Consider the following 10,091-nt stretch of genomic DNA (forward strand, 5'->3'; position numbering starts at 1 on the left):
TCGTGAACCATGTCTTCAGCTAGAATAACCACAGGCTCTCCATATTGACATGATCAAGTTGGATTTTAAGAGTGCAGCTTGGGGTTAGGAGTTGGGGAGGGTTGGTTTGGGTTGTTTCAATTGATAAAGCTTTTGGTAAGGCTGTTAAGGTTAGGAAGAACCTGCAAATTTCTGTTGTGTTCTGCAGAGGACAAGAAAGGTCATTTTTACAGAAGGAATGTGTTCAATTGAAAAATTAGGTAATCAAAGGGGGTCATGACATTTTAAAAAGGATTCTTCCTGGTGTTGCACCATCCAGGCTGCAAAATTTTGGGTGTTAATGATTGTTAACATCAGCACTTTAAACTGCATCTGTTGTCTTTAATACATTAGAAGTGAAACTTCTATGGCAGCTGTGGGTAAATAATTTCATTTTCCTGACACTGTTGTACTGAAGATTCCCTAAAAACAGTCCTGGTCAGGAAAAGTTCCAGCTGAAAAGCAGAGCTGAGGTGGTGTTTTCTTTTTAGCTGGTAAGGAAGTAATGGCTGAGTGGCTGTCACAGGAGGAGAATATTTGTTGCTGCATTTATCACTTACTGCAAGGCTGGACTGAGCTGTGTTACTGTACAGTCTTACCCTGGAGCAAATGAATTTCAATTTAAAAAAAAATACCAGAATTACATCCAGATGTCTGTAGGAAAAAATTAATGTGTCTTCACGTTGAATTGATACCTGGTGCTTTCTAAAGCCATCCACAAGTATTTCAGGATTCATCCAATTAACTGATTTTTTTATGAAGGATATAATAATTTGCATTGGAAGGGACCTCAATGACCATCATGTTCCACCCCCCCTGCCATGGGCAGGGACACTTTCCACTAGACCAGGTTGCTCAGAGCTCCTTCCAGCCTGGTCCTGAACACTTCCAGGGGCAGGGAGTGCACAGCTTTTCTGGGCAACCCCTGTGGCACTGTCAGTCGTGAGAGTGTCTCCAAATTGTTCTTATATTTTGTGATTTTCATCGTGTTAAATGCACTCGTATAAAAATTCAGCAAGTCTCCTCAGCTATGTAGACAGTCTCTCCTTGTCAGCAATGTGCTCATCAGCCAAATACTTCTGATCCTGTTAACCTTTCATATTTCATTTTTAACAAAATGATAACCTTAGCCAGGAGAGCCACGAGCAAGAGGCCAGCACAGTCCCACTCTGCAGCCCCGCGGTTCTTCAGCACCAGACCTGCTTTAGCAGATCCCTGTTTCCCTGCTGATGGTTCCTGCCAGGAGTGGAGTTAATTCAATTGAGCTCAAGTTTCAGCTGTAAATGGGATGTGTGGGATCGGGTGGAACGGTGGCGGCCGAGAGCCCAGGGCAGCTGCCAGCTCCGGTAGCAGCGGCTCGTTTGAGGTATCAAAGGCTGGAGGGGGCGGGGTGTGCTTATCTCTGATTATCTCTGTTCAGATGCAAGCGCCGACTTCTTGGTGCTCTGCTAAGCATCGAGCCCGGTACTTTTGCATAATTTGTGTTGTTGGGTGTTTGCTTTCCAAGATTGTTTTTACAGGACAGCTGCTGAAGGGTGGGATGTGAGTGAGGAGTGGACAGCAGCCTGTGTGTGTGGCTGCCCCTTTTATCCAAGTGCCTTAACAGCCTTCTTGGAGCTGTTTTCCCTAGGAAGAGATAATTACTGTGATCCAGGTGTTCCTATGGGACAAACCCGTGTGTTAATGACAAAAGTCTGCAGAACATTGTTTTCCCAAGCACTGTGGGACTCTTCAGCTGTGCACTTCCATGACTGCACGTGTAGTTAAGTCTGGAGGAAAAAAATAGTTTCTGCTCTGATTGAACAGTGAGACAAAGTGGGGAGAAAGGCAGCAGGGAGCAATGGAGTCTCCCTGGCTCCTTGTTTTTCAGGGAAAAGCCTTTAGTCTGCCAGGCTGAGCCCTGCTGTGCTTTTGCCAGCACCTGGCTTCATTTCAAGTCTTGCTACCTATTCAGCTGAATATTGGATGTGTTTCAGATCCTCCTCACTGTCTTCCTGGAGCTGTCTGGGATTCTGGCCAGGCACAGGGGGAAGGAGGGAGGAGCTGCTCCCACTGCAGGCTCTGCACCAGCCTGCTCCTGGGCCCGGGGACTGGGGGAAGAGCCAAGGCGAACCACTGCTCCTCCCTTCTCTGCCACCCATTTCCTTGAGAGCAAATGCTGCTCCTGTCCTAGAGAGAAATGGGAGAGAACCTTACAGATCAAAACAGTCCTGCATCTTCCATCATCCTTTTTCCTTCCTCTTCAGTGAACATGCAAAATGTTTGCTCTTGTGTTGTAGGAAAAAAGTCCTGGAGAGAGGAGTTGGTAAAGGGACTCCAGGCAGAACATGAAGAACTGATTTCTGGACAAAGCACCAGTGGAGAGTGAGCAGCCAGCCCTCACTGCCTTGGGGATTGCATGCAACATTAATTATTGCAGTGCTGGACTGGAGATGGGCGAAGGAAGGTCCAAAGTCTCACCAGAACCTCACCAAGTAACTGTCTTGTTAATGTCTGGGCCATTTTTTCATTCTGCAATGGTTTAACTTGTTATATTTTACCCTTTCATGACCACAATAAAGAGACATTTAACTGCCTTCTTTGCTCAGTCTCCAAGGAGGCCAGCCTTTGGTTTTTTGGACAGCCCTGGGATTCTCAAGCACATGTGTGGTGGCAGCTGTTACACCTCACCAAAAAACACCTTCAGCAAAGGGAATAGACCTGCAGTGCAGAGCAAGCAGCAAATATATTATTTCCCCTTGTAGTACTTGCAGCTGATTTGAGTAAGGTTTCTTATTGTCTGTTTTCCCTTCTCTGACAACTTCACTTCTTTCACTCTTCACTCCTGGCCTGTATTTGTCTCTACAACTTCTGTTGTTCCCCAGGCCACGTCACACATGGCCCATGTCACTCCAGGTGGGACAGGTACCTCCCCAGAGCACGTGGGTGCTGGGAGTGCCATGTGTCCTGCAGCCTGGATCCCTGTTTGCTTAACCCTGTATGGTGTTTGCTTTTTACACAACAGCAGGGCCTTGTTGACTCACATCGAGCCTGCCTGCCACTGTAGTCATCCCCTCCACTCCACACAGTTCCTGGCCAGGTAATGGCCACTCAAGCAGATTATTCCTCCTGCCTGGCTGCAAAATTTAGCACTTGCCCTTATCAGCCACCTTCCTCTTTTACTTTCTCTTCTGATTTCTCCAGTCTGCCAAAGATCACTTTGAAATATGTTTCTGTCCAAATTGTGGCTTATCCCATGCAGTTAAAATAAAGAGTAATTCTTTTTTGGGCTGTGTTTTCCCCTCTTTGCATAAAAACATTTCCATGAACTTGTGCAATAGGCTTCTGCTCTCCCTTCCCAAAAGGGCTCTGGGTACCACCAAAGTTCCATTGGCTCTTTTGGTGACTTCATCTGCTGCTCATAAAAAGCCTCCTCCACTTGATCTCCTTCTTCAGTGATCTTGCCACAACAGCATTTACCTTTTCTCCCCTCTCTTTGATCACTGACTGTGCTTCTCCAAGGGGTTCCTCTTTTTGACCTTTCAATCTTCTCATATCTACTCATCACTGATACAAAAAAACATCATTCACTGCTTACCTAAAAAAGCTGTTTATATCCATGTTAATATTCCAGCTGCTGTCCCTTCACTGCTAAGCTGATCAGATGATAATTCTGCTTTTATACCAACACTCACTGCAGCTCCTCTTGTCCCTTGCAAGAGAAAAAAACCCAATCACTGCCAGATCTCAGGAAATGGATTAAGTGGCTCTCCTTATGAAATTGGTGCTGATTTTTGGGAATTATTCTCAAGGCTGGGATGAGGAGTAATCTGTGTCCCACTGATTGGGCTAAGCCCTAATGGAGCAAATTAGTGCTGTGTATTCATTCCCAGACACCATGATTGATTTTAATGGCTTTAATGCCAATGGCACAGTGTGGGTTGATGTTGCTGTGGAGATAATTTAAATCCGTTTATTATGTGCACCAAAACTCCCTTGTAGTGGAGAGAGACTTTCCAGAAGAGCATGTAGTGACAGGACAATGGGGAATGGCTTTAAGCTGGAAGAGGGCAGGATTAGATTGGGTATTAGGAAGAAATTTTCCCTGTGAGGGTGGTGAGGCCCTGGCACAGGCTGCCCACAGAATCTGTGGCTGCTCCATCCCTGGAAGTGTTCAAGGTCAGGCTGTTTGGGGCTCTGAGCAGCCTGGGACAGTGGAAGATGCCCCTGCATGTGGAAGGGAAGTCGGAACTAAGACTTTCTTTAAGGTCCGTTCCAACCCAAACCATTCTTCACCTGGCTTGGTGAAGGAAATAAAATCTTGAGTGCAGAGCTGTGCTGCAATTACAAATCCCTCTAATTTGCCTCACACATTGTGTTCAGATAGTTTCCAACGCACTTGGAGCTGTCACTTGGTCTTACAAGTTTCTCTGAGGTGTCTGTCTTACATCTCTCAGGATCTGGCACATCCATCTGTGCTGGCAGTTCCACACCTCGACACCCATCTGCTGAAGCTGCAGTGGTTGCTGCAAGGCTGGCGCTTCTCCAGGCACAGCAGCTGACTCAGGGCCTCTTCTCCAGTGCCAGAACCCAGGACACCCCTCTGGCTGTCCAGAGCAGCCAGGACCCCTGCCAGGGGCTCAGAGACCCTGGCACAGAGCGCAAAATGCCCCTGTGGTTTTGATTATGACCCATGGAGCAAGTTACCAACCTTAGATGAAGATCAGCAAGCCACAACAGTTTAAGTAGAATGACAGTGAATTTATCATGGGGTGAAAAAGTAGATTTTGGGCATGTCCAGTCTTTCTCCTTCTTCTTGGCCTCCTTCTTCTGCTGTGATGTTGGCACTTTTGTATTGGTTTAGAGTAGAAGCTCACTGTCTAACATTGGTGATAGGTATTGGAAAGTAATTGTAAATATTGTACACGTGGTTTTTAGTATAAAGACATAACACTGCCCTGGGGGCAGGCAGAGTGCCTGGAACTGACCTGCTGAACGGACCTCATCTGGACAGGAGGAAATATTTTATAGATAAGGAACAATAAACAACCTTGAGGCCGAGAAATTAAGAGCTCTGACTCCTTCTTCAAGCTCCAGGCTGGGAAAAGAGACTTTCAAACTTTTCTTGGGGTCCCTCTGAGCAGTGAGAGGCACTGAGACTCCAGTCCCTCCTCAAAGGCATGAAAGGTGTGTGTGACAGTGTTAACAGGGGTCTGAGGATGAGGGAAGGGACAAAGATCTGACTCCATGTTTCAGAAGGCTGATTTATTGTTTTATGATATATATTACATTAAAAGTATACTAAAAGAATAGAAGAAAAGATTTCATCAGAAGGCTAGCTAAGAATAGAAAAAGAAAGAATGATAACAAAAGCTTGTGTCTCAGCTCTCTGTCTGAGCCAGCTCACTGTGATTGGCCATTAATTAGAAACAACGACATGAGACCCATCACAGATGCACCTGTTGCATTCCACAGCAGCAGATAATCATTGTTTACATTTTGTTCCTGAGGCTTCTCAGCTTCTCAGGAGGAAAAATCCTAAGGAAAGGATTTTTCATAAAATATGTCTGTGACAGGTTTGGATATCCCTCCTTGGCTACTCCAGTAGTTTTGCATAAGAAGCATTCACAGAAGTGATACAAAGCTTCTGTGTAATTAACAAGCTGTTTAAACCACTAAAAAGCTGTACACTCCTGTGTGAAAAACACGTTAAAGGCAAAAGAAACCCAAAAACTCTCTTTTTTTCCCTTCCAGCTAGCAAAGAGGTAACACCTCTTGCTGTTGCAAGCAAAACAGCTTCAGAGAAAAGATTCTCTGAGCTTCAGAGAAAAGATTTGGATTCTTGAAGGATCTCTCAGACAAAATCCCATGTTAAGTGAAGTGCCTTTAAATGCCACAACAGTATTTAGTGATGGCTCCAGGAAAACACACAAATCAGTAATAACATGACATGACCAAACAACTAAAACATGGGAATCAGACATTCAAACAGTCCAAGGTTCTCCTCAAATTGTCAAATTAGCAGCAGTAGTTAGAGCATTTCAGCTGTTTCAGGAGCCTTTCAATTACAGTTGATTACAGTTTCTGCTTATGCTGCTAATGTAGTTAAAAGAACAGAAAGATCATTCTTAAAGGATGTTAGGACATCCTCAACCAGAAAATCTTAAATTAACAAACCAAAACCACTACAGCTACAACTGCAGTTTGTCAGTGTTTGCACTCCTTCTGTTCCAAATATTGATGGATTTTTGCAGAGCTTTGCCTCATGTGTGCCCTGGCATTCTCTGAGACCCAAATCAAAGGCCAGGCTTCCTCCTTAACATCACCATTTTACACTCTGTGCCCATCCCATAATTTATCTGCACCAGATGAAAGCCACAATCTTATTCCACATGTTTTTCCAACTGATGTTTTACCAGTGAGGCTGATGGTTACTTGTACAAATGTCACTTTATAGCATATTTCAGATGTAGTTAACTAAGCAAACTATGATTTAGAGTAAATTGTTTTGTTTAAGAACACTATTTTCTAGTAAACTCTTCTATAGTAAAATTAGAATACGGAGGGTAGGGAAAAAACTGTGTCATTTCAATCAGAAATTGTATTTTGATGATCCTTGTGGGTCCCTTAAACTCAGAATTTTCTGTGACTCTGTCATTCTATAATTTGCCATTGATGTGGATGTTTCTCTGCAAGTTGTGAATTTTTAACAATGTAATGAGACAGCTGCTTCAGCATCTCTACTTATGGCAAATATAAAATATCTGGCTCTTCTCTTCATTTGTTTTTAATTGCTCAATGTTTTTGCTGCATTTTTTTCCATAAATTTCACCCCACATTCTAACCATGCTCCATTTCCTTACCAGAGAGACAAACCCTTGACTTTTTAATGCTGAAACTGGTCCCTCAGCTTTAGACCAGTCACATCCATTTGGAAAGTCTTTTCTGTCACTTTTACCACTTGATTAAAGCATCCTATTTCTTATTTTTCCTATTCCTACAGCATGCAATATTCCCCAAATAGCTCCATATAATGTATATCATGTGCAGATGGAGACATGCAGCTGTCTCAACTCCTACCATGGCCTGAAACACAAGGAACACTTCAGGGTGAATCTCATGTCCTAAAATAAACTACCTTGAACTGCTTTTCTCTGTATTGATACTTTTTATAGATACAGAAAAAATTGCTGCTTGGACTTTGCAGAGCCACAGGCTGCATTCTTGAGGAGCTTCTCTTTGGTGAGGCCTTTCAGTATCTTCTTTCATGCAAATATTTCTGTGGTTTTCTTTGTGTTTTTTTTTGTCTTGTTTTGTTTTTTTTTAAACTTTCTGAATAATCTAGAGCAACGTTTTTAAGAATTACTGTGAGATAGTTAGCATGGAGTGTATTAAATTCACCTGCACCCTGTGTTCCACACCACCAAGCCCTGTTCTCAAAAGTGAGGATGGAGCTGTTGTGACACTGAATAACTCATGGTCACATTCTCACAATGGCCTTAGGCTGAAGAAAGGCAGGGTTTCAATACAAATTAGGAAGAAATTCTTTGCTGTGAGGGTGGTGAGGATCTGGCACAGGGTTCCTGAAGGTGTGGCTGCCCCTGGATCCCTGGAAGTGTGTGAGACCAGGCTGGATGTGGCTCTGATCACCCTGGCCTAGGGAAGGTGTCCCTGCCCATGACAGGGGGTGGAACAGGATGGGCATTCCCTCCCTTCCAGCCCAAACCATTCCATGATTCAGCAGGCTCCCTGCCCTGAGATGGGCATTTCTAGGGCTGCCTGCTCCTCTCTCCCACCTTGCTGGCCTGGGCAATGCCTGCACAACCCCAAGGCCTTTTTAGGGGAGCAGCTCACTGCTGCCCAGCATGAGGCCCCTCACAGACCCCTCAGATGCAGTGGGAATTGCTCCCAAACCAGACAAGCAGCCACTGCCACAGGCTGTGTGACAGTGTTCACAGGGGTCCCAGGATAAGGGAAGAGATGAGGATCTGACTCCATGTTTCAGAAGGCTGATTTATTATTTTATTGTAGATATTATATTAAAACTATGCTAAAAGAATAGAAGAAAGGATTTCATCAGAAGGCTGGCTAAGAATAGAAAAGGAAAGAATCATAACAAAGGTTTGTGTCTTGGACAGAGAGTCCAAGCCAGCTGACTGTGATTGGCCGTTAATTAGAAACATCCAACATAGGCCAATCACAGATGCACCTGTTGCATTCCACAGCAGCAGATAATCAATGTTTACATTTTGTTCCTGAGGCTTCTCAGCTTCTCAGGAGGAAAAATCCTAAAGAAAGGATTTTTCATAAAAGATGTCTGTGACACAGGCTGTGCTCGGGAGCCACTGGCAGCCACATCTGTGTCCCCACTATGGCACTGCCCCTGGGGACATGAATAAAACATCTTCCAAGGTGCCCTGGCAGTGCCCTTTCTCCAGGGTCACAGGATGAATGAGGTTGGAAAACACCTCTGAGGTCATCAAGTCCAACCTTTGAGTGATGTCCACCACGTCAACTAGACCATGGCATGAGTGACACATCCCATGTCTCCAGGGACAGTGACCACCGTGCCCTTGGCAGCCATTCCAATGTCTCATCCCCTGTTCTGTGAAGAACTTCCTAATGTCCACCCCGAACCTCCCTTCCTGCAGCTCCAGGCCATTTTCTCCTGTCCTGTTGCTGTTTGCCTGGGAGAAGAGGCTGATTCCCCCCTGGCTACAACCTGCCAGGGAGCTGTAGAGAGTGACAAGACCATCCCTGAGCCTCCTTTTCTCCAGGCTAAACACCCCCAGCTCCCTCAGCCGCTCCTCCTGCTCCAGACCCTTCACCACATCCCTCACCATTCTCTGGACACACTCCATCACCCATTGTCCCCCCTGAACTGAGGTGACCAGAACTGGACACACTCTCTGGAGGCCCTGTGGGTAAACCCTGGGTGTTTCCCTTGGTGATCGGCTGGACATTGCTGGACATTTTCAGACATTGCCAGACCATCATCGGACATTGTCAGATACTGTTGGGACATCGCTGGACATTGCCGGACATCGTCAGACATCGCCGGACATTGCTGGACATGGTCAGATATGGTCGAACATCACCAGACATCCCCGGACATTGCCGGACATTGCTGGACATCCCTGGACATCGCCGGACATCCCTGGACACTGTCAGACATCCCCGAACATCACCGGACATCGCCAGACATTGCCGGACATCCCCGGACCCTGTTGGACACCGCCGGACATCCTCGTACATCCCCGGACATCCCTGGACATTGCCGGATATTGCCGGACATCCCCGGACATCCCTGGACATTGCCGGATATTGCCGGACATCCCCGGACATCCCTGGACATCCCCGGACATCCCTGGACATCCCCGGACATTGCCGGACACTGCCGGACATCCCCGGACATCCCCGGACATCCCTGGACATCCCCGGACATTGCCGGACATCCCCGGACATTCCCGGACACTCTCGGACATCCCGGGACACCGCCGGACACCGCCGGACATTGCCGGACATTGCCGGACATCCCCGGACACTCTCGGACATCCCGGGACACCGCCGGACACCGCCGGACATTGCCGGACATTGCCGGACATTGCCGGACATCCCCGGACACTCTCGGACATCCCCGGACACCGCCGGACACCGCCGGACATTGCCGGACATCCCCGGACACTCTCGGACATCCCCGGACACCGCCGGACATTGCCGAACATCCCCGGACACTCTCGGACATCCCCGGACACCGCCGGACATTGCCGGACATTGCCGGACATCCCCGGACACTCTCGGACATCCCCGGACACCGCCGGACATTGCCGGACATTGCCGGACATCCCCAGACATCCCCGGACACTCTCGGACATCCTCGGACACTGCCGGACATCCCCGGGCGCTCCGGCCCAGCGCACCGCGCTCCCATTGGCTGGCTCGGAGTCGCCAACGCCCCCGCCCTGACCAATCAGCGCTCGCCGCGCCTCTCCCGCCCCTCCGGGGAGCGGCGGGGGCGGGGCCGGGGCGCGCGGGGGGCGGGGCCGCGGCTCGCGGGCTCCTCTTAAACCCCGCGCATCCCCCGCGCCTTCATC

The sequence above is a fragment of the Ammospiza nelsoni genome, chromosome 2 (assembly GCF_027579445.1).
Source record: "Ammospiza nelsoni isolate bAmmNel1 chromosome 2, bAmmNel1.pri, whole genome shotgun sequence".
In the NCBI taxonomy this organism is placed as follows: domain Eukaryota; kingdom Metazoa; phylum Chordata; class Aves; order Passeriformes; family Passerellidae; genus Ammospiza; species Ammospiza nelsoni.